The sequence below is a fragment of the Eptesicus fuscus genome, chromosome 13 (genome assembly GCF_027574615.1).
Source record: "Eptesicus fuscus isolate TK198812 chromosome 13, DD_ASM_mEF_20220401, whole genome shotgun sequence".
In the NCBI taxonomy this organism is placed as follows: domain Eukaryota; kingdom Metazoa; phylum Chordata; class Mammalia; order Chiroptera; family Vespertilionidae; genus Eptesicus; species Eptesicus fuscus.
This window is the reverse complement of record NC_072485.1, coordinates 53,238,658-53,262,899: the sequence shown is the minus strand read 5'-3', so window position 1 is coordinate 53,262,899 and position 24,242 is coordinate 53,238,658. Positions and strand designations below refer to the sequence as shown.

At 36.1% G+C, this 24,242-nt stretch overlaps 1 protein-coding gene and 1 non-coding gene across 2 annotated transcripts in view; one reads left to right on the top strand and one right to left on the bottom strand.

Moving 5' to 3' along the window:
• SOX6 (SRY-box transcription factor 6) overlaps positions 1–24,242 on the top strand; it is a 557,752-nt gene that overhangs the window by 39,179 nt on the left and 494,331 nt on the right. The window lies entirely within an intron of this gene.
• On the bottom strand, positions 15,005–15,111 carry LOC114234973 (U6 spliceosomal RNA). The gene has a single exon (XR_003621152.1). It is a non-coding gene; the product is annotated as a U6 spliceosomal RNA (small nuclear RNA).

Below are 24,242 nucleotides of genomic sequence, written 5' to 3'. Positions count from 1 at the left end.
TACTTTAAAATTATTTTTGTCCACCAAGAAGAGAGTGGGTTACCATGGATGCTTATTTCAATGGTTCTTTTTATGCAAAAAGACATGGGTTTTTGTGAAGGATGTTGGACAGAAGCTTTCTTGTTTTGGTATTATTTGTGTGTCTTGTTTTGTCTGGTTTTGGTATCAGATAATACTAGCTTCATAAAATGAATTGGATAGTGTCCCCTCCTCTTTTATTTCTGGAAGAGATTATGTAGAAGTGGTGTTAATTCTTCTTTAAACATTTGGTAGATATTTGGGCCTGGAGATTTCTTTTTTTGGGAGTATTTAAATTTGTAAATTCAATTTGCTTAATAATTACAAGACTTCAAAATAATCTATTTTGTATTGGGCAAAGTGTAGTACTTTGTTTTTTAAGGAAGTCCATTTCATCTAAGCTGTAAAATTTATGTGTGTGGAGTTATTAATAGTATTCACTTATTATCTTTTTTATGCCTGCAGTGTCTGTAGTGATATGTCATTTCATTCCTGATACTAGTAATTTGTGTCTTTTTCTTTATCAGTATTGACAGAGGCTGGCCAACTTTATTGATCATTTATTTTATTTTTTTTCTAGTTTTATAGTTTCCAATTTTATTGGTTTCCTCTTTAATCTTGATCATTCCCTCTCTTCTGCTTGCCTTAGGTTTATTTTGCTCTTTTTCCTAGGTTTTTCAGATGGGAGTTCAGATTATTGATTTCACAATTTTCCCTTTTGTGTGCATTAAGTACTATAAATTTCCTTTTTAGCTCTACTTTAGTCATCTCCCTAAATTGTGATATATTTTATTTTTCATTTAGTTCAAGATATTTTAAAATTTCTGTTGATAATTCCTCTTTGACCCAATGTGGATTATTTAGTAGTGTGGTGCGTAGTTTCTAAGCATTTGAAGATTGTTCTGTTATCTTTCTGTTGTTGATTTGCAGTTTGATTCTCTTGTGGTCAGAGGATACATTTCATATCATTTAAGTTCTTTTAAATTTGTTGAGGTTTGCTTTATGGTCTAGTTTTTGGTCTATCTCAGTATATGTTCGGTGGACACTTGAAAAGAATGTGTACTCTGCTGTTTTTGGATGGAGTGTTTATAAATGTCAATTAGAGTCTGTTTATCTTGTTGTTGAGTTCTTCTATATCCTTGGTGTTTTTTCCATCCAGTTCTATCAATTGCTGACTACTGACAGTTATTTTACCAGCTTGAGTATAGTATGAAAACCTTATCTTCTTTAATTCCCATTACTCTTTCCCACTTATCATTGCCTTAAATATTTTTTCTATATACTTTTAGAACCACATCAGGCAGTGTGTTTCAACATCAAACATAATTTAGAAAACTTGAGAGAAGGAAAGCCTATTGTATTTACTCATGTTACCATATTTTACTTATCTTGCTCTTTTTTCCTTCTTCATGTTTCAACATTCCTTCTTTTGTTGATTCTTCTTTGTTAAGAGAACTTCTTTTAGCCATTCCTCTATGATGGGTCTGCTGGTCATCAACTCTCTTAGTTTTCCTTCATCTGAGATTGTTTAGATTTTCCCTTGATTCCCGAAGAATATTTTCACTGGGTATAGTATTTTGGGTTGACAATTTCTTTCTTTAGCACTTGAAAAATGTTGTGTCACTTTCTTCTGACCTCTATAGTTTTTGATAAGAAATCTGCTGTCATTTGGATTCTTTTCCCTCTATAGGTAAGGTGTCATTTTTATCTGGATATTTTTCAAATTTTTTCATTTTAGTTTTAAACATAGTAGTTTAATTATGGTGTGTCTTGGTATGTCTTTTTAGTTTGTTTGAGATTTTCTCATCTTGAGTCTGTAGGTTTATGTATGTCTCTGATTAGAATTTGCATGTTTTCAGCATTATTTCTTTGAGAACTTTTTCATCCTTACTTTCTTTCTTCTCTTCTATAGGATTGTGATGAAATGAATATTAGACCTTTGGCTATAGTACCAGTGGCTCTTGATACTTTGTTCATGTATGTAAAGTCTATTTTCTCTCTCTTGTTTAGATTAGATTGTTTCTATTGTTCTTTCTTCCATTTAATTGATTCTGCCCCTTCCATTCTGCAATTGAGCTCCTCTATTGAGCTTTTTATTTCAGTTGTTGTAGTTTTCAGTTCTAAATTTTCCATTAAGTTTTTTTTAAAGTTTTTATATTGAGACTTTCTATTTTTTTATTGTTTCTTTGTGTTCTAGTGTGTTCACAATTGTTCACTTAGATATTTTTATCGTGTCTGCTTTAAAATGTTTGTCAAATAATTCTAACATCTTGGTGTTGGCATCTTTCAACTGTTCTTTTTTCATTTAGATCTCTTTTCATTTAGCTTGAGATCTGGTTCTTTGTATGACAGTGATTTTTGCTTGAAACCTGCTCAGTTTGTATTATATATTGTGGCACTCATATATAAACCTTCTGTTTTAGTTGGTTTCCTTTGACACTGTTCCAGTAGGGGAAGGGTGATGCTGCCATGTGGATGTAGAAGTCCAGGTTCCCCACCTGTGTGTGTGGGCTCCTTGTTACTGCTAGATGAGAAGTTCTGGATGGTCTTCACTGACATCACAGTAAAGGTGGCCTTGTTACTGCTGGGCAGTGGTGAAAGTTTTTTTAAAAAAATATTTTTATTGATTTCAGAGAGGAAGGGAGAGGGAGAGAGAGAGATAGAAACATCAGTGATGAGAGAGAATGAATCATTGATCGGCTGCCTCCTGCATGAGCCCGCAACCCGGGCATGTGCCCTTGACTGGAATTGAACCCGGGACCCCCCAGTCCGCAGGCTGACGCTCTATCCACTGAGCCAAACCAATGCTTTACTAGGCTTCCTCTGATTCCATCCCAGGGGGAAGGAAACCTCTTCCTGCCTTATGAGAGTGGAAGGCCAGCTCCTCATATGTTCTCCACTGACACTACAGACGGGATAAGAGAGAGGACAGGGTGGCTCTTACTGGCTGGTGGGGATAAAAGTCTCAGATCCCTACCTAGTATTCTTTGATGGGTGTTGGGTGCCTCCTTATAGCCATGAGAGAGAAGTCTAGACTCCCCACTTGGCCTTTATTTGAGTAGGTCAGGATGGAGCCACCATTTTTTTTTCTGTAGCGTTTATTGGAAGTTAGAAGGGTTATTATGTAAAAGTTTTATGACTAGCTAAAAGCTGCCTTTTTCCTAGCTCTTTGACTAGAAAGAGCAGGTTCTCTTGGGATTACGTTTGGTTCTAGGTTGCTGGCTTCTTTAGTTCCAAGTCTGGGATGAGGCAAAGAGAAAATTCAGGGAATTCATCGCTTGCCATTTTTTGGGTCCTGAGGGTTTAGGCAGTCTGCTTTCTTCTTTCTACCTTTTAGAGTCTTCTTATGTTTGTTTTATATATAATGTCCAGGGTTTTTAGTTGAACTTAGAGGGAGGAATAGGGACACATTTTTCTACCCTATCTTCCCAGAAATGGAAGTCTCTGTATTAGAAATTTAAAAATACAAACATACAGATGTACATATTTTCATTAGCTTTTAGTGGAATTACATCATTATGTAGCCTTTGAAAAACTCTACTGTACACTTGCAAGGAAACGAGAGTGGACAAGGCAAATAACTTACCTTCATCAGGGAAATAATTTTGACCTTGCAGACCTCTCTGTTAAGAGTCTTGGGGACCCTCAGAGATCCCATGACTATACTCTGAGATCTGCTACCCTAACCTATAGTCTATCCAGGATCCTAAACATATTAATGTTGACAATATCAATTTTAAAGCAATTTTTAAATTAAATGTCTATTGTTCTAATCAGGCACAGATCTAAGTGTTGAGGATATAACAGCATCGGAGATGGGCAAAGTCCATGTCCTCATGAGCTTAGAGTTCTTCTAGTCAGTTGATCTAGCAGATGTATGAAGTCATAAGTTATCTATTTGCTTACGTTAAGACCTTACATTCATATCTCAGGTATTTTTCAGGGCATGTGTGGGGCTGTTTATTTACAGCAGGTGAAGCAGTACAGCTGCAGTTATTGACAGGAGAAGTTCAGACTACTGGGCAGACTGTGGTGCCCAAAGCAAATGGGCAAAAATACTTTGTTGCAGCCTAGACAACATGATTTATGATTATGCTATTTTAAAGACACCTGTGTCTCTTTCCTTCTTCCCTGTTGCCCTGCCTCCCCTACTCCCTCCTTATGTCTCCTCCTTTTCTCCCTGTCTCCAGCCAGTTCTTATTCCCTTCTTTATCTCCTCCCTCCCTTCTTTTCTTCCTTCCACTTTGAGTTGTAGGTAGACTATTGCCTCAAGTCACTTCTCCAATTCTTGCCACCCTCTCATCCTCGCAGGAAAAAATATATATTCCTGCCATGTTTTAGGGACAGTGCTAGGTACTAGCAATAACACTGGCAATTACATTCGAAGCCCTTTGGTCTTAGAGCAAAAATTGGAATATATTAGTGTCATGGCTTAAAGAGATCACTTTAAGGCATGCACTGTGTAGCCTGCAAGTACCAAATCATCCTAGTTTCCAATTCTAACTGGCTTTAACAGTTCCTTTGTATGAATCCACAGCACTTATGAATGGATTTGCTTTGAAAACTTCCTTATCCTACCTCTCACCCTCAGCAGCTAAGTCAAAAAAATTGGACTTGATTTGCATTTTCTTAAGCCATTGCTCTTAAGGGTAGTCTGATATTTGGCATGAAAATAGGCTAACTATGGCCGTAGTCTAAAACTTTCTTTATTCCTTGACAAATAAAGGCAAAAGACCCCAAACAAATTTCAAACTTTGCTTTAATTAAAATAAGCATTATAGACATGCATTTGAATGGTGCACTGATAGCCTAGGAAAATCACAAGTTCAGAAGTAAATATGCCAGCGCTCCCGAGATTCTCAGTAATAGCAACAAATACTGTGAAAATTACAGTTTAGGAAAGAAGATTAGTACAATATGATTAGTAAGGCATGAAAGGCAGTAACAAGTAACTGAGAGACAGGGGTTAAGTGATTTATTTATTTTAAAGGTAGAAAGCTGCACTTTTGTGTTTTGATTTTGCCATTTGTAAGACACCTGTGTCACACATTATTCCAGCTGTGAATAATGGATATCATTGAATGAGTGTAAATGGTGTATTGACTGCTCCTTTCTATAACACACCTTTCTTGTTGGCACCAAAGAGCCATGAATGAGGCATTTTATTAAAGCCGAGGCTTGTGCTTCTAATCAAAGGTCATTGGTTGGCTCTCACTTTTCAGTTTCAGATTTGTCTATGTTTGATCAGGGGTCAGCAACAAAATCATTATGACAAAGACTTTGTTCTAAGCTGTATATGTCTTTTGAAACTTATAAGTCTTTGGAATGGTGATGATGACAGTGCATGAACATTACAGGAATGTGCAAGCTGCGTTAACGTCTTAAGGAACCTTTAAAGTATCATCTTCCCTTTGTGTTGTTTGAAAGAGTTTCAGATACTATTAAGGTACTAGTGAAAAGGTGTTTTATTGATTAAAGAATTTTTTCCTAGCAAATATGCTTTATGACAGTCTTTTTATTATTTTTTGCTCAGTTCCTGCTTTATATAGCAAGTTCATTAACATGTAGATATGCACTGATTGAAGTCAGACTGTTTTTTACAGTGGAGTTGTCTTGATATAATGAGCTACTCTTTAATGTTCAAAAAATTGTTGTTACTATCTAAAAGGGGTTGTTTGTGAATTTCATTAAATTTAATCTCCTCTTCAAACAATTTCAGCATTGTTCAGTTTACTACAATTAAAATGCTTTCTGATGCTAAAAAATCACTTTACAGATGTATCACAAATGTAAGCACTGTGAGAGGGGCTTTGTTTTTTACTTTGAAAGAAAAGCTGCTATTTAGCTGAGAATTCTCATTTTTTTAAATTGGCGCTCCATATGGAGAATCAGAAGAGGGTATACTTACTGTATTGCTAAACAGGCTAGTTTGCTCATGAGGGTTAGGTTTCACAACTAGTTCATTCAATCCCTGGACTAAAGCATTGGTCTAATCATGGTTGAAAAACAAGGGCCTTAACCTTGCCTTCTCAGTTTACTAGAGTACAACCCCTTCATCTTTAGAATGTTAGAAGTCTTGAGAAATAACAGATATAGTGAAGTTAGGTTTCTGCTTTGGACAAAAGTTCTCAAAGAGGCATATGAGAAACCTGACTAAATTCTCAGTTGCAGACCAGCGATTGTAGCACATAGTGAATATCTTCGTTCTTTGTAAATTATCCTTTCCACTTAGGCAAGCATAGTTTCCCCCTAGTCAGTAGGACTTGAATGGTATGAGAGCAATCCTTGGCATTTCTTGCAGATTTGGCACAGAAAAAGGTAGGATGTCTTTCTGAAGAGTATTGAGCAGGTGGAAGATTTAAAAATTCCCAGGTGGTAGGAAGGGAATTTTTCAGGTGAACCTCAGAAAGATTGGCTTATGAAGGCAGGAGGTTAGAAAGTTGAGAATAAATTATTTGATTCATTTATTTAAAAAAAATCCTCACTCAAGGATATATTTTGGAGGAAGGGAGGGAAGGAGTGAGGAGGGAGGGAGAGATAAGGAGAGAAGAGAAGAGAAGAGAAGAGACGAGAAGAGAAGAGAAGAGAAGAGAAGAGAAGAGAAGAGAAGAGAAGAGAAGAGAAGAGAAGAGAAAAAACATCCAATGGTTGCCTCCAGCACAAACCTTGATTAGGGATTGAACCTGCAACCTAGGTATGCCCTGACTGGGAATCACACCCACAACCTTTTGTTTTATGAGATGAAAGCTCCAACCAACTGAGCCACCTGGCCAAGGCATTATTTGATTTCTTCAAGTTTTGGCTAGCCAGTGGAATTTATAGAGCTATATGAGTCCTACTATGACCAGTGCTCAGGAAAATGCTTTTCTAGGATATTTCTTTGTGCTTTAGTTTCAAAGGCCACTTACACAATGAGAAAACATCTAGTTAAGTCAAGAATATAAATCAGAGATTCTTGATAGTTGGTATTGTGTAGAAAAAATATTTTGGATGTTTGGCTCATTTTTGACACTGTGATTTGACTTCTTAAGGACAGAGCCAGCATCTGACACTTAATGGGTCTTTACTAGACTGAACTAATCAGTCGCTAAGAGGGCCTTTATGATGTACATTATGATGTAGCTATATAGCAAAAGGGCTTAATCACATATCTTTATTGCCCAAATATAAGATGACATATCATCTGAAAAAGGCACAACTCTTGCTCTGTATAAGGCATGAAATATTTCCCTAGTCTTGTAGGAGCTAATAATGATACTTCTGATATTATAACTTATAACAATAATAAGTACTATTGCCAATATTATCATTTATAAGGTGAGAAATAAGGATATTTGAAATAGATACATAAGAGAATTATGTATGAGCAAAGGGTGATTATGGAATGGTAAATGAAAGAGTCATGGAATTTTATGTAGAGATTGCCCTCATGTAGAGATTACCAGCTTTATGTTAGAAGAAGCTTTATGAAAGAAAGGAAAGATGGTAAGCTGGGACATGCCAGAGGTCAGCATTGCAGGGACATGCCAGAGGTATGAATAGTGTATAGTCAAGAGGAAATTTGGATGAAGGAACATATTTATTGGATACAGTTACTGTAGAGCAATAGAGTAAATTTTACAGAGGGGAGTTTAGGGTATGAGGTACACACACACACACACACACACACACACACACACACACACACACACACACACTATGCTTAGGAGACTTTTGACATATTTGATAACATTTTCCAGTATTTAAGGATATATTTTGGAGGGCGGGAGGGAAAGATGAAATTTTATGAAAAACCACAGTTATATTTACTAGTTGTGATTAGTGTCTTTATAACACTAACTGGGAACACTACATTTTGAGAATATCATTAGAAGTTCTGGGATTCTGAAGCTTGAAAGACATTTAACTGACACTGAAAAAGGAAAGTTACGTGTGGCAATGATATTGTGGGTTATAAGAATAATGAAAAGTTAGAGAATAAAGTCACAAATTCCTGGTATGAAATGACGGTTGATCCCAGAAGCACTCCCAACTGAAGCCTGTGAATCATGTAATATTGTTTGTCTACAGAATAAAATTTGTACGCATTTTATATTTTATGAATTAACTTCCCATGCATTTTACTATATGAAAAAGGAAAAAACAACAACAAAGTACAAGAGCAAGACTTTCAAAATATTAGCAGCAATTTGCATAAAAGTAAATTTATGGTCAGGATAAAATGTTATTTGCTGAAAGCAAATCTGAAATCTTAAACTTTAATTTGAAATGTTAAATTCTTTAATCAACATAGAGATGTTAGAAATGCTTGTCTTAAATTAATAACTAATACTTTTATGGTCACTTTTGCATGTGATTCTTTGGTTATATATTTTTTTAAATTGAATTTATTGGGGTGACATTGGTTCATAACTCCATTTGAACCATATCTTAAAGAGGATGCAACTGTTAATTAATTGTATTTGGATTCTGAAGCTTCAAAAGACATAGTTGGAGTACTTTTATCTTAGTGGAAGGAAGTGTGAAGAAGGTAATGTTCTCTGAGGAAAAAAAAATGAGTTAGGTCAGCATTGCAGGTAGTTTTTATTTTATTTATTTATTATTTTTTTTGTTAATCCTCACCCGGGGATATTTTTCCATTGATTTTTAGGGAGCATGGAAGAGAGAGGGAAAGACAGAAACATTGATGTGAGAAAAACACATTGATTGGTTGCCTCCTGCATGCACCGACCAGGGCCTGGGTTGGGGATAATCCTGCAACCAAGGTACATGCCCTTGACCGGAATCGAACCCAGGATCCTTTGGTCTGTAAGTCAGCGCTCTATCCACTGAACCAAACCGGCTAGGGCTACAGGTAGTTTTAGAACATTTAACCATTTTATATATTTTCCAGCCATAGTTCCATTTATTTCAGTCAGATTTAATTGATTGCTGGAGAGTGTTGTTGATTTGGGGATGTGTAATTTGGTGCTTTTGATTTGTTTTCTTTATCATTTTTAGACTAGAACTGTAATGAAACCCTGATAAATATGACTGAGTAATATCTTCAGTTATTCTGACTATTTGAACCTATTACTAAATGATCTGTTTCCAGTGATGATTCTATATTCATTTAAGTACCTTTGGTTAGCTGCTGGAAGAAAGAAGATACTATAGAGTAAAATCAAGAGCTATAGCTCTTCTGGGTCTTTTTGAGTGAGTCCTTATCTTGAATCAAACATAATAAAATTTTGATTATTTTTTTCTCTTACAAAAAAAGTATAAGTATCAAAAACCTGGAAATGATATATCAGTTTTTCCAATTAAGATGTTGAGATCAGAATCTTGAGAAGTAAACATGTTTATTAAAAAGCCCATCTGGATATAGAACTACCAAAACATATTATTGAATTATTGGTAAATACGAATTTGTTCATAATTTTACCTAACTAGTCAGGGCACATGATGAAAGGTACTTCTGCTTATTTATATGTTCATTGTATTTCCACTTTTTAAAGCAATTTAACTTTTGTTCAGTGAAATTCTTCTGGTAAAATTTTTTATATGTTTAAGACTTTATATTTTTTTTTTTATTTTTTTTTTAAAATATATTTTATTAATCTTTCACAGAGAGGAAGGGAGAGGGATAGAGAGCTAGAAACATCGATGAGAGAGCGACATCGACCAGCTGCTTCCTGCACACCCCCCACCGGGGGATGTGCCCGCAACCAATGCACATGCCCTTGACCGGAATCGAACCCGGGACCTTCCAGTCCGCAGACCGACGCTCCATCCACTGAGCCAAACCGGTTTCGGCTGTTTAAGACTTTATATTTAACTAGAGGCCCAGCGCACAAAATCGTGCACGGGTAGGGTCCTTAGGCCTAGCTTGCGATCAGGGCCATCTTCTGCCCATTCGCCAGTCCCCAGTCCCGTCCTGCCACCGCCACTGATCGATCGGAGCCTGCGGGCTGGGGGGAGGGACCAAGAGGTTGGCCGTTCTGCCTGCTCGCCAGTCCCCAGTCCCACCCCACCACCACCCACCTGGTCTCCCGTGGTTTCCCTTTGGCCATGCTATGATTGGAGCCTGTGAGTGGGGAGGGGCGGGGAGGGACTGAGAGATGGTCAATGCATCTCATAGCGACTTGTTCGAGCAGTCGTTCCGGTCATTATGGTCACTGGGCTTTTATTATATAGGATAATAATGCTCATATATTTTAAAAATTTATTTATTTTTCAAATTTTAAATCTTTATTGTTGAAAGTATTACATATATTCCCCCTTTCTCCCCCATTGACCCCTTCCAGTCCACCCCCACCCCCCGCCCCAGGTGCTAATATATTTTATTTAAGAAAAACATCTAAATGCTTAAATTACCTATCATACCTGAGCAAAAATAATTTAAAAAAGAAATAATTATAGTTATCTTGGTAGATGATCAGCTAATTAGTGGTAAATTAGATTCAATAAATGCACACACTCAAAGTTTTAATGAGTTTTCATAGAATTGTCAATTTTTTACTGTATAAGTTAAAAAATTATTTTCCTTTCCAGAGTATTGAGTTTTTAAAATATTATTGATATTTTTTGTTTGTTTATATATTTAAATTTGTGAATTCTGCAAATTGTCCTACTGTCTAGTATGTGATTGAGATTGCGATGTTTTCTATTTTTAGATATTTCCATGTGAAACATTTAGAGAAGTAATACTGCACATCTTTCAAGCAGTCAATGACCTTATCTTTTGCCAAAATCAAATGACATTCAATACTGATACTATGGAGAGAGGAATCAAAATAGGCACCTAATTATAATTACTCCCCCCCACCCCCCGCTGTCATTATATCACTACGTGCAGAACAACTGATTTTTAAGAGATCATACAACTGCTGGATTTGGCAGGTACAAAAGGTTTTTTTCTTTGCTTCCCTCTCCCTCCCCCTTCCTGCTTTCATCACATGTAGGATTTATTGGAACAGTTCAGACTGACCTCTTTCTTGAAAGATTTAGTTCGAATTTTAATAGTTTATAGGAAATAGTAGAAGTGAAAGGAAAGTTAATATGTTTATGATTGCTTCATATTTTCAGTAATCCTTAACATTTATGGTGCAGTTCAGTTGTTAAGAGAGTAAGGATAGTTTTAGGTAATTTTGGGGAAATGACTATAAAAGTTTGGACCAAATACTATGCAATTAGCTTCCAGAGTTACTGCTTTTGGAATAAAATCAACTGTGAACAACATGAAGGCAGAGACTATATCTTCTTAACTATTCTGACCTAGTACCCAGGACTGTGCCTCACACATAATATATAGAAGTTATTGAAATAGTAAAGGAAGATAGGGTGGGAGGGAAGAAGGAGGAGTCAAAATTCTAACTTGATTGGACCAAGTGATAAATTCCATGTTATCCTGCTGTGTTTTTTTTTAGCTGATATATTGCTCTCCTAGACCAATAATAGGCATATGGTTTTTAACAGAGCACGAACATAGTATGACTTTGAGAACCTTTCAATATATTTTTTATTGATTTTAGAGAGAGAGTGAGTTCCCGGTCTTCCTCCCCTCTGACAGCTGTCAGTCTATTCCATGTATCCATGCCCCTGTTTCTATTTTGTTCCTTAGTTTATCTTATTATTAGATTCTACATATGAAAGAGGTCATATGGTATTTGTCTTTCTCTGGCTGGCTTATTTTACTTAGCATAATAGTCTCCAGGTCCATCCTTGCTGTCACAAAAGGTAAAAGTGCCCCTTTCCCCCCCCCCTCCTCCCCAGCTGAATAGTATTCCATTGTGTAAATGTACCACAGCTTTTTTATCTACTCATTTACTGGTGGGCACTTGGGCTATTTCCAGAGCTTGGCTATTGTAAATGATGCTGCAATGAACATAGAGATGCATATATCTTTGTTCTTCTTTCTCAAGATTGATAAGGCTATTTGGGGCTTTTTTTGGTTCCATGTAAATTTTTGGAATATTTGTTCTATATCTATGAAATATGCCATTGGTGTTTTAATAGAAATTGCATTAAATCTATAGGTTGCTTTGGGTAGTATGGACATTTTAATGATGTTAATTCTTCCAGGCAATGAACACCATATATGTGAAGCACATTTTTATATAGCTGTTTCAACATTTTTGTAATGAAAGTTGAACATATTTTTATGTGCCTATTGGCCATTTGTATATATTCTTTGGGAAATATTTATTCAAATCTTTTGCTAATTATAAAATTGGTTTGCCTTTTCATTGTTGTTAGAGCTCTTTATGTATTGTGGGTACTAAAACTTTATTAGATATATGATTTGATAATATTTTTCCCTTTTGTAAGTTTTGCTTTCTTGATAGTATCCTTTGATACACAAATATTTTAGTTTTGATGAAGTCCAATGTATCTATTTTCTTGTTTGTTATTTTGGTGTTGTATCTAAAAAACTATTGCTAAATCCAAAGCCAGGAAGATTTAACCCTATGTTTTCCTCTAAGGGTTTTATAGTTCAGTTCTTACACCTAAGTGTTTGGTCTATTTTGAGTTAATTTTTTTTTGTATATAGTGTGCAGAAGTATATTTTATAGGTTTATATCCACTTTCCATGGCACTATTCTTTCCCTATTGAGTAGCCTTGGCACCCTTGCTGATCATCAGTTGACCATAGATGCATAAGTTTACTTCTAGGCTCTCATTTTCTATTTCATTTATTTATATGTCTATCCTTATGCCAGTACCACACTGTTGTGATTACTGTAACTTTGTAGTAAATCTTGAAATTAAAAATTGTGAATCCTCCAACTTAGTTCTTGTTTTTCAAGATTGTTTTGGATATTCAGGGTTCCTTGAAGTTTCATATGAATTTTAAGATCCACTTTTCCATTTCTGCAAAAAAGACCATTGGATTTGAATAGGGATTGTATTGAATCTGTATATTTATTTGGGGAGCATTGCAGTCTTAACAATATTAAACCTTATAATCTATGAATACAATATATCTTTCTATTTATTTAGGTCTTCTTTAATCTCTTCCAGTAATGTTTTATAAATCTTATAATTACTGTTTTACTCTTTTAAATAATATAGTGAGGTGCCTGGCACACAAAGTTACTTTGAATCAGTCAAGTGAGTCTTACTTTTAAGGTTTTTTAGTGAGGCAGTATGTACTAAGAATAATAATGAGACCTTTTTGTTGACTCTTCTCAATGTAAATGTATTATGAGTTATTTTTACAATATGATAAAATTTTGTATATTTTATTAGATGTATTTTTTTAAGCTTTATTGTTGAAAGTCTTACAAATTTTCCCCCTTTTCCCCTGTTGACTCCCTCTACTCCACTCCTGCCCAATGTATCTTATGTGCTGTGTTGTTTTATTAATTGTATCTAATGTAGAGTTGAAAATGTAGTATGATGGACAAATCATTGTTTTAAATGGCCAATTATTGATCCTGAATTGATTCATTTTATTTTTAAATATATATTTTTAATTGATTTTAGAGAGGAAGGGAGAAGGGAGGAAGAGATAGAAACATCAATGATTAGAGACATTGATTGGCAGCCTCCTGCACCCCACCTCCCCCTGGGGATCGAGCCTGAAACTAGGGCCTGTGCCCTGACCAGGAATCAAACCATGACCTCCTGATTCATAGGTCAATATTCAACCACTGAACCACACTGTCTGAGCTGAATTGATTCATTTAAAAATTCCCAATTATGTGGCCCTGGCTGGTGGCTCAATGGCTTGGAGTGTCATTTTGTACACCAAAAGGTTGCGGGTTTGATTTCCAGTCAGGGCACATACCTAGGTTGCGGGTGTTTCTTTCTCTCTCTCTCTCTCTCTCTCTCTCTCTCTCTCTCTCTCTCTCCCTCTCTCTCTCTTAAATCAATAAAAACATATCCTCAGGTGAGATTTAAAAATAAAAAATAAAAAACTAAAATTCCTAATTATGTGTTTACCTGAAACTATGTGCTTTTTATCTGTACATTGTTATATTATGTTAACGTAGACAAAAGTAGAACATAGGCTCAAAAAATGTAGTGCTACTGGTTTTCAAAAACTAATCATAATTCAAAATTATCCTTGAAACTTCATTTTTTATTTTTGTGTGAGGTTTTTCTTGATATCTTATAGGAAGAATATGTTTATTTTAAAAAGTGGCATTTGAACAAATTTGTTTTCACCAAATGACATAATACTATTATCATTTCCCTTTTATATCTCTTTCCTGCTTAAACATGAACCCTAATATAAAATAAAAAGTTAGAGATATTAATTTTTATAGTGAAGTAAAATATTTCATGATTTCAATGAGGGTATGCTATCTTTAAAATATTTTTTACTTTATTTATTTACTAGAGGCCTGGTGCACAAAATTCGTGCACTCAGGGTGGGTACACAAAATTCCTGCACCCTCTCATAGTCCAGGAGCCCTCAGGGGATGTCTGACTGATGGCTTAGGCCTGCTCCCCATGGGGAACGGGCCTAAACCAGCAGTTAGACATCCTTAGCGCTGCCACGGAGGCAGGAGATGCTCCAACCACCAACACTGCGCTCACCAGCCATAAGCCTGGCTTCTGGCTGAGCAGCGCTCCTCGTGTGGGAGTGCACTGACCACCAGGGGGCAGCTCCTGTGTTGAGTGGGATTGGGCTGAAACTGGCTCTCCGACATCCCCTGAGCGGTCCCAGATTGTGAGAGGGTGCAGGCCAGGCCAAGGGACCCCACTGGTGCATGATCAGGGCCGGAGAGGGACGCAGGAGTTTGGCCAGCTGGGGAGGGACCACAGGAGTGCTCCAGGGCATGCCTGGCCCATCTCGCTCAGTCCTGATAGGCCGGACCCCAGCAGCAAGCTAATCTACCCGTCGGAGCATCTTCCCCCTGGTGGTCAGTGCATGTCACAGTGAGCAGTTGAGTGGTCTTAGCATATCATTAGCATATTATGCATTGATTGGTTGAACGGATGACTGGACAACCAGACACTTAGCATATTAGGCTTTTATTATATAGGATTATTCATTTTTTTCTTGGAATGCTTCACAAATTTGTGTGTCATCCTTGCTCAGGGACCATGCTAATCTTCTCTGTATCATTCCAATTTTAGTATATGTGCTGTGAAAATGAGCAAAAAATCTTTTTTACTTTAAATATCTTTATCTGAGGATGAAAATATAGCAACCATTGCTGGAAAGCAGTAATGGGGAGTTCATAGGTAACTTTTAAGCATGTTTTTCATTTTTTACTTCTTCAGAATTCAAATATCAGAATGACTTCAGATCTTAAGATATAAGAGTTTGATGCATTATAGAATTGTACCCCTGAAACCTGTATAATTTTATTAACCAATATCACCCCAATAAATTCAATAAAAATAAATTTAAAAAGGAGAGCATTTACATTTCTAAAAGTCAAAAGAAAAGAGTTTGTTGGTCTTAATCCTCTTCATTGAGCATTCTATTAATCTTCTATCTTACCTAAGTTTTAGGAATATACAGTTTCTCAGCCATCATAGTCACATAGCATCTTACTCAGTCTCACGGATTAAATTATTCTACAAATTTAAAGATATATTTATTTAATTTTAAATATCATGTTTCCAAGGTACTGACATTATATACTTTTAATTTATATTGAACATTTTAATTATTTTTTTCTGAAAGAATATAATCAGTGTGCTAAGTGTTATGTTTTATACTGATGAAGATATGTAATTTTGTGTCTAAGTATTTTTTGATAATATGGGCATCAATATTAAATGAAATTTTATCTCAGTGATTTCATTTCCTTGGAAACATTTCTATCAGAAATATGTATTGTACTTGTATTATGCTGAACATGATGAAATGTTCTCTTTTCCTTGTTTTGTCCTTATTGCAGCAAACACCAAAAGCTTCAAAGTTTAATTTAAACTGAAATGTTTCTCCATAGAATAAACAGAATATCTCAACTGTGAAGGGTGATTACACTTTGTGAATTTGTTCTAAGACCTTTGTAATTCACAACTCATAGCATTGTGTGTCTGATGCTAAAAACATTGGCATATCATGTTATAAAAGAGAGGGCATTATTATTTTAATTTTATTTATTGATTGATTGATTTGAAATCTTTATTGTTGAAAGTATTACATCTGTCCCCCTTTTTATCCCCATTGACCTCTTCTAGCCTGCCCCTATCCTCCACCCCAGGCCTTCACCACACTATTGCCTGTGTCAATGGGTTATGCATATATCCATACAAGTTCTTTGTTTGATCTCGTCCCACCCACCCACCCAGCCCCACCTTCCCTCTGAGATTCAACAGTCTGTTCCATGCTTCCATGACTCTGAATCTATTTTGTTCCTCAGTTTATTTTGTTCATTAGATTTCACATATGAATGAAATCATGTGATACTTGTCTTTCTCTGACTGGCTTATTTCACTTAGCATAATACTCTTTCGGTGCCTCCATGATGTCTCAAAGGGTAAGAGATCCTTCTTTTTTTACTGTTGCAAAGTATTCCATGGTGTAAATGTACCACAGCTTATTTATCCACTCATCTACTGATAGACACTTGGCTATTTCTAGATCTTAGTTATTGTAAGTTGCACTGCTAAGAACATAAGGGTACATATGTTCTTTTTGATTGGTGTTTCGGGTTTCTTAGGATGTATTCCTACAAGTGGGATCATTGGGTCAAATGGCAGTCGCATCTTTAATTTTTTGAGGAAACTCCATACTGATTTCCATAGTGGCTGCACCAGTCTGCATTCCCACCAGCAGTGTACTAGGGTTCCCTTTTCTCCACATCCTTGCCAGAACTTGTCATTTGTTTGTTTGTTGATGGTAGCCATTCTGACAGGTGTGAGGTGATACCTCATTGTCGTTTTAATTTGCGTCTTTCTGATGATTAGTGACTGAGTATTTTTTCATATGTCTCTTGGTCATCTGTATGTCTACTTTGGAGAAGTGTCTATTTAGATCCTTTGGAGAGGGCATTATTATTATTAAGTTTTTAATCCTCATCTGATGATATTTTTTTATTTTATTTTATTTTTAAAAATTTGTTTTATTGTTGAGAGTATTATAAATGTCCCCCACTTCTCCCCTTTTGTCCCCCACCCATCTCCTTCTCGGGATCGAACCTGCAACCTAGGTATGTGCCCTGACTGGGAATCAAACCTGCAACCTTTTTGTTGCATAGGACGATGCTCAAACAACTGAACTACCCAGCTGGGCAAGAGAGGACATTTTTTAACTCTACCTTTGTCTCATTGAGACTTCATTTTATTTGGACTTATATATTAAGATATATTATCTTTTTTTATAAAGTAATTAATTATAACTGTTTTTTATGAAATAATTTTACTGTTACTCTGAATATATATTGTTATTTAAAAAAATTTGAATCATGATATAATGGATATGTTCTAAATAAGACTCAGTAAGTGATTGAGATTTGCTAAGGAGACTATAGGAACCCACAGTTTTCTTTCATTATTAAGTGACTTAGATTACTACTAGATGTAACTACATTAGACACCAGGAGTGAATGATTTTTACAGAACTGAGTAAACTGTTCTGGTTTTGGAGAACTGACTTTAGAGCCCAGTGCAGATGAGATTCAGGTCATGGTGTAACTGGACAATCGATGAATCTGGGCTGCCTATCACTACTTGTGCCAATGAAGCAAAGACAGGGTTGAATCATATATGAGCGTTTATTCCAATACTGCCAGCAGTCTGGGAGAGCAGCAGGTCATCCACAAAAATCTGCTCTGCAGCCCCCCTAAACTAGCCACTTGGGTAGGGCAAAGATTACATGGGGAAGTAGGGATACAGGAATGGGGAAGTAGGCAATGCCACCTCTGGTGGGACTCCATTGTTTGGGCAATAAGGTTGTTAATCTTCCCATGATAATAGGCAGGTCTTGAATGAGAGTGGACCACATCTCAAGGTTGACTCCAGGTCCAAAGTTGACTCCCAGGCCCAAGGTTGACTCCCAGGTCCAGGGGACATACAACTCCCAGCAGTTTAGAATGTCCGTTTTTTAACCAACATAAGACAATCATGGAAAACAGAGCATGATTAATATTTCCCACAAGCATAGCTAGTCCTCAATATTCTATTTCTGTCTGTAACAATGGGATTATGAGCCAGTTAGCTTTGCTTTATTATTATTATTATTTTTTATCATACTTTGGATTAAAAAAATTCTAGTTGGATAAACAAACCCTTTCCTGAATAGAGTAGTGTTAACAGAGAGTTCCTGGGGGATTAGTTCACTTATCATTTAAAAAAAATTAATTTGAAGAGAAAGCATACAAGGAAATCTGTTGTTTCCTTGGAATAGGAAGCCATTCCAAGCCTTTTTAGGTTGTAAAATGCTAAGTTAGCCTTCCCTGTCCGCATCTTCAGTGGTTTATGTTGAAGCTTTGAGGCACAGTTTAGAGAATGAGTTTTGAATTCAGAAGACTTGCATTTATGTCCAGATTCCCACACTTAATAGCTGTATGACTTTAAACTTCATATTCTTCATTAAAAAAAAAAAATAGAATATTTATCCCATAGGGTTGAGCTATGTATGTTAAATTAGTTAAGACATGAGTGGAAAACCTGACACATAGTAGAACTCAATAAATGCATATTGAATGAGATTATATGGCCATCTCAAATCCTTCTTTCAGGTTTTTTAAGTATTGTTTTCTTAGATGCAAACATCCTTATTATTGATATGTTTATATCTTTGTGTATGTTTAGTCTTTGTTGCTTTTATATTTGAAGGATAACTGGGTATAAGATTATTGGGTCACACTTACTTTCAGGATTCTAGAGTTTTGCTCTATTTTTTCCCCAGACATTTAATGTTGGTGAAGCAAGGGCAGAGGTCAGCAACAACCCCTTCCATTTCCAAGTTTGCAGGTAATTTTTTTTTTTTACCTGTAAACTTTTAAATTACAAAGTATATCAGAATACATTTTAGCATTAATATTTATATTTTACCTTTTCTTGGGGACATGAACTACTTTATTTTTTTTGAAAGATTTTACTTTTTCCCTTGAATTGTCGCAGTACTTAGAATGATCTTTTTATTTTATTTATTTTATTTTTATATTAATCTTTGCCTGAGGATAATTTTCCATTGATTTTTAGGGAGAGTGGAAGAGAGAGGGAACGACAGAGAGAAACATCGATGTGAGAGAAACACTTCAATTGGTTGCCTCCTGCATTGGTTGCCTTCTGCATGCCCCAACCAGGGCCCAGGCCTCACATAAGCCTGCAACCAAGGTATGTGACTTTGACTGGAATCGAACCCAGGACCCTTTGGTCCAAAGGCCAACACTCTATCCACTGAGCCAAACCAGCTAAGGCATGGATTACTTTCATGTGTTATATATAAGTAATTTTCTGTGGAGGTTCATTTAAAAAAATTCTCTTCTTCAGAATCAGTAATTATAAATGTTGTATCTGCATTGTTTTCCTAATTATCAGTTTTATACCCAATATTTTCTGTTCCTTTTTTGCCATTTCTTTTTAAGCGATTTCCTCAATTCTCCCTCTATGCCCTAGTTTCTGTTGTTAACACATTTTTTTTTCTTCCTCTACATCTAATGAGAGTTTTATCTTTGGCTTGATTTTCCTTCTTCCCTTTCTTTCCTGAGTCTGCCAGCTCACTTTTCAACTACTGTTGTCTTATCTCTTCTTTGATCTCTTTATCTTTTCTTTGAGTTCTTTCTTTTCTCCCTCACAGAGATCATGTTATTTTTATTTGAGACTGAGGCGAAATAATTGTCTAAATTCTTCCTTTGTTTCCTTGAGCAAGGGAGGAAATTACTATTCTTTTAATGTGTGATCTGTGTCTTTAATATCTCATTTTCCATTATGTATTTATATAGTTCCTGTGCTAATTCCTTTCTTACTGCTTATCTTCAGATGGGGGCATATTTATACTGGATATTTATTTGCTGAAAAACAACATTAGGAGGGGCAAGTTTAGCACTTTTAAAATTGGTATTTGTTGTCATGAAAAACCTCAATGATTTTTCTTACATTCTGCTTATATCTCTTCTTAGTTTCTGGCATTAGAAGTTTGGTGTGGCTTACAATGAACCACCTTAAGTCAGGCTATCTGTGCTGTGATCTGGTCATCTCTGCTTCCTTTCCTTCACCCCAGGCAGTGTTTTAGGAGATTAGATTATAGACAAGATGGTATATCTGTATATTTCTTCCTTGTTCAGCTCAACTTCACCTGCAGTTCCTGTGTGGAACTGAGTCTTCACAGGAATATTCCCCACTTCTGCTGTCTCTCATGCACCTAGATCATATCACTTTAATCAAAGGATCATTTGATATTCTTTTGGACTGAGGTATTTACTTTTAGAGAAATTGATTCTTGCTTGAGGTCTGAGGAGATAGGTGTCATCTTGTAATTATTCTCCTTTATTCTGGTTTAGATTTCAATATATTTGGCAAATATTCTTCATTTTGTTGTGTGAGCTTGTATGTAGATATTTCATTTCTTCAGTAAGGATTCCCCCCGGCCCCCACATTTTTCATTCTTTTTGGTTGTTTTCAAGGCAGAAGAGTTGAGAAAAAATTGCTTCATCTTTGACCAGAATTCTAAATTGTCTCTTTAAAAAATATTTATAAATATATTCTATACTATTTTCAAGTCAATTAAACCTTTCCTAACACTTATTGAGTATCTGCCATGTGGTAAGCCTGTCCAGTGAGTTTTATCTATATAGGTATATAAAAGGCTAATATACTAAGCGTCCTTCCCTCCATCCAGGTAATGATGTCATGTAGCAATGCCTGGTTTCCTCTCCCTAGTGACTAGCGACTAGCCTCCTTGCAGTTTCTTCAGCCCAGGAACACGACTTGCTTTATAGCCAGGTGGAAACACTTTATACTGTAACCAAATGTCTGTGAAGCATTTTCCCATGCCTCATCTCATTTGATCATCACAGAAGTCTTGGAGTAGGTAGATAGGAGACTCGATGGAATCCTATTTTCTTTTCATTAGCCAGAAAATGAAGATTTGGAAAGTTTAGAAACTTGACCCGACTGAAAAGAAATAAGAAATGGTGGACCTTGAAAATGACTTCAGGTTTTCTCACTGCGCAGAATATAGTCAAATACTGCTGCAGTTAAGTATTTTACCCTTTGTCTCCCTGTGTGATCTACAATAATAATCTGCTTTGTGTTGATATTTACTGCTGTGTTGCTGACAATTACCTGAAAGAGAAGTTGGGGTGCTTCACTAGGCTGGGAAGAGTTTAGCTAAATCAGAAAGCAGGTCTAATTAAGCAAGTTTATTCTATATCCATAAAAGGCTAAGTTGACTCGTGCATGCGCAATGCATATAAAGCTCTTGCTGGTGCCAATCGAACGCGTGTGTTTCCATCTCTCATTGTTGATCGTGAATTTGGTTGACACTTCTATTATAAAGGGCAAATAGCGATTTTAAAATCTTTCTTCTAATTAATTTCCTTTTAATGTGCACAAATTCGTGCATCAGATCACTAGTATAACTATAATCTCCCTTAATCTTATGTTTTCAATATTACCTCATTTAAAAATTAAAAATCCAAAGCTCAGAGAAATTAACTAAATAGTCCAAGGTCACACAGAAGATCTAGAATTAAAACACTATATTTTTTTCTGCTACACCCCATCTAGTCCCTATTGGCATAATTACAGATTTTGGTTAAGATATTTTATGTATATTTCATAGTTAGATTTCTTACTGCCACCTTTTGACTAATTTGAGTTTGATAAATGTGTTTATATATACCATCTACCTACAAACATAAATAATAATATTAATAATAATAATAATAGGTCATAGGTTTACCTTGTACCTGAGTATGCACAGACACATACTATATTAGTAAAATTTTTCTCCCATTTGGGTTATCTGTGAAAGGGACCAGTGGAACTTTAGGATAATTATTTATTAGAATAATCCACTGGTGCCTGAGCATGAAGAGGATAATATTTCTGAGATAGATTACTTTTGCATCAAATGATCCTTTTTAATTTGATCTACCATGTGACTTATTTGACAGTTTGAACTGCAGAAAAATATCCAAAGCCATCTTAGGTAAACATAGCTTAGTAATTTTATTGGAAGATTATGATTAGTTAGCTATTTAGAAACATTTAGGGAAAAAGTAGGTGGGGTCAAAGAGAAGAATAATCAGGCTCAGGTTGTATGGATAACTGACTGCTCCAGTTTTTTTTTTTTTTTTTTTCTATATCTGGGAAAATACTTGCTTGTTTTTCTTTAAAAAATTTCCCCCATTGTGTTCTAGAGTAATAGGATCTTCAAATACACACAAACAAAATAGCATGGTACATTTGTACATGGTTTAATTACTAGTAATGAGCTACACTACTTAGAGATTGTTTGCTTTTTCTTTAGGAGCAGTTTAGCTAACTGGCACGGAGGCCTGCTATGAGATTCTCCAGCTTTCTGTTGCAAGAGCTAATGTCCCATGGTGTGCCTCTACAACTCCAATTACTACTGACTTGGTGGTTAGAAAGTTTTCTGCTGGCTTAATTATGTATCTAATCAGTTTAAAATTACTGGATTAAAAAAAAACACCAATAACAACTAGAAGTTATATTGCTACAATAGAGTGTTAATATTTCAAATAGGGTTACAATTGTGGTAGTAATTGGCAGGCAGAGTCATAATGGTCTGGAGCCCCAAAGGCGTGACTCAGATGAAAAATGACTTCTTAAATATGTTGAGAGCAACTCATTCAGGTGCATTAGGGATGGCATTTTTTAAAAATATATTTTTAAATTTTATTTTAAAAAGCACTCGATGACCATAAACTAGTGACTGCCAGACTCACAGCAGGCACTGTCGTGAGTCCATGGTAGTATTTAGGCAGCTACAAAAAAACTGGGTGTGCACTTTTTAAAGAAAAGGGAAACACCCTAGTGCTTTTCTTACGGCCTGTGAAATCAGAGTCTAAGACGTTTGCCCCTGAGGCAAGCTATTTTTGTCGGTGCTCTTGCCTTGAGACGTGCTATCAATTTCTCTTCTTATGTTCCAGTTCCTTGGGTTCTCATTCTCATACCTTCTCATTGTTGTGCCCATTCCTGTCTGTCTCTCTGTAAGTCCTTTTTTCATGGATGTTTCTCTCATTTTACTATACTTACCATTGCCCTATTTCACTTAGAAAGGTTAGCTATTGAAGTCTTTTATAGCCAGTCTTGGCTTGGCACAAGCACAGATCCCACTTGTTAAGTTAATGCTTAAAAGTTGACAGAGAAAAACAGTGTGTGAGTGTGGGGGTGAGGATAAGAGCAAGTGCTTTGGAGTCACCTACCCCTGGACCCCAGACCTTTATTTACACATCTTCAGAATACTTTTGCACAAATTACATTACTGTTCTGAGCCACAATTTTCTAAAATATGGAGATAATACCTTTTTACTGGATTGGTGTGAGGTGTAAGTTATATAAAGTACAGCTAGTACAAGGATAAAAAACACACTAAATGTGGCTTATTGTGCTACCAATCACAATTGCTTAGATGAAGTATACTTTCTCCTCCTGACTGACTGGGTCTTGGCCATGTCACTTGTGAGCAGTATCTTTTAGAAGCATTGCAAGTTTCTACCAGACCTCTTATTCCCTGCGCCCTCTTTTATAAGAAGAACATGCTTCAGACATAGGATGTATCCTCAGCCCCAGATCTAGAATAAAGAGACAATGAAGCAGACTTGAATCTGACCTACATCCTAGAGCAGAGACACAGGTAGTATGAGCAGAGAAATAAATATCTGTTGTTGTAAGTCACTGAGGTTTTAAGGTTGTTATACAAGATAATACCATTTCTGTTAGTAGTTTCTGTATTTGTCAACTTGGCTGCAGCCACAAAGAATCCCAGTCAGTGTCTTTAAACAACAATCACTTATTTCTCAGTCATGAGTCTTCAGGTTGGCTGTGGCTCTGCTTGGCTCTCTGGCATATGTCATTTCAATCTGTGATCCAGGGTGAGGGAGCAGCCCCTATCTGGGACATGCTGTTCTCGTAGCAGAGGCCAGAAGTACAAAAGGTTGATCCAAACTATGTAGGTGCATTTAAAGCTTCCATAAGGATATGGCGAATGTCACATCTTCTCATATTCCATTGGCCAAGTCACCTGTCCACGCCTGGCAGTGGGGCAGGGAAATACCGTCCATTTACTGGGAGGCACTGGAAGTCACATGTCGAAGAGTGACAACAGATTGTCGGGAACATAATACAACTGACCACAAGAG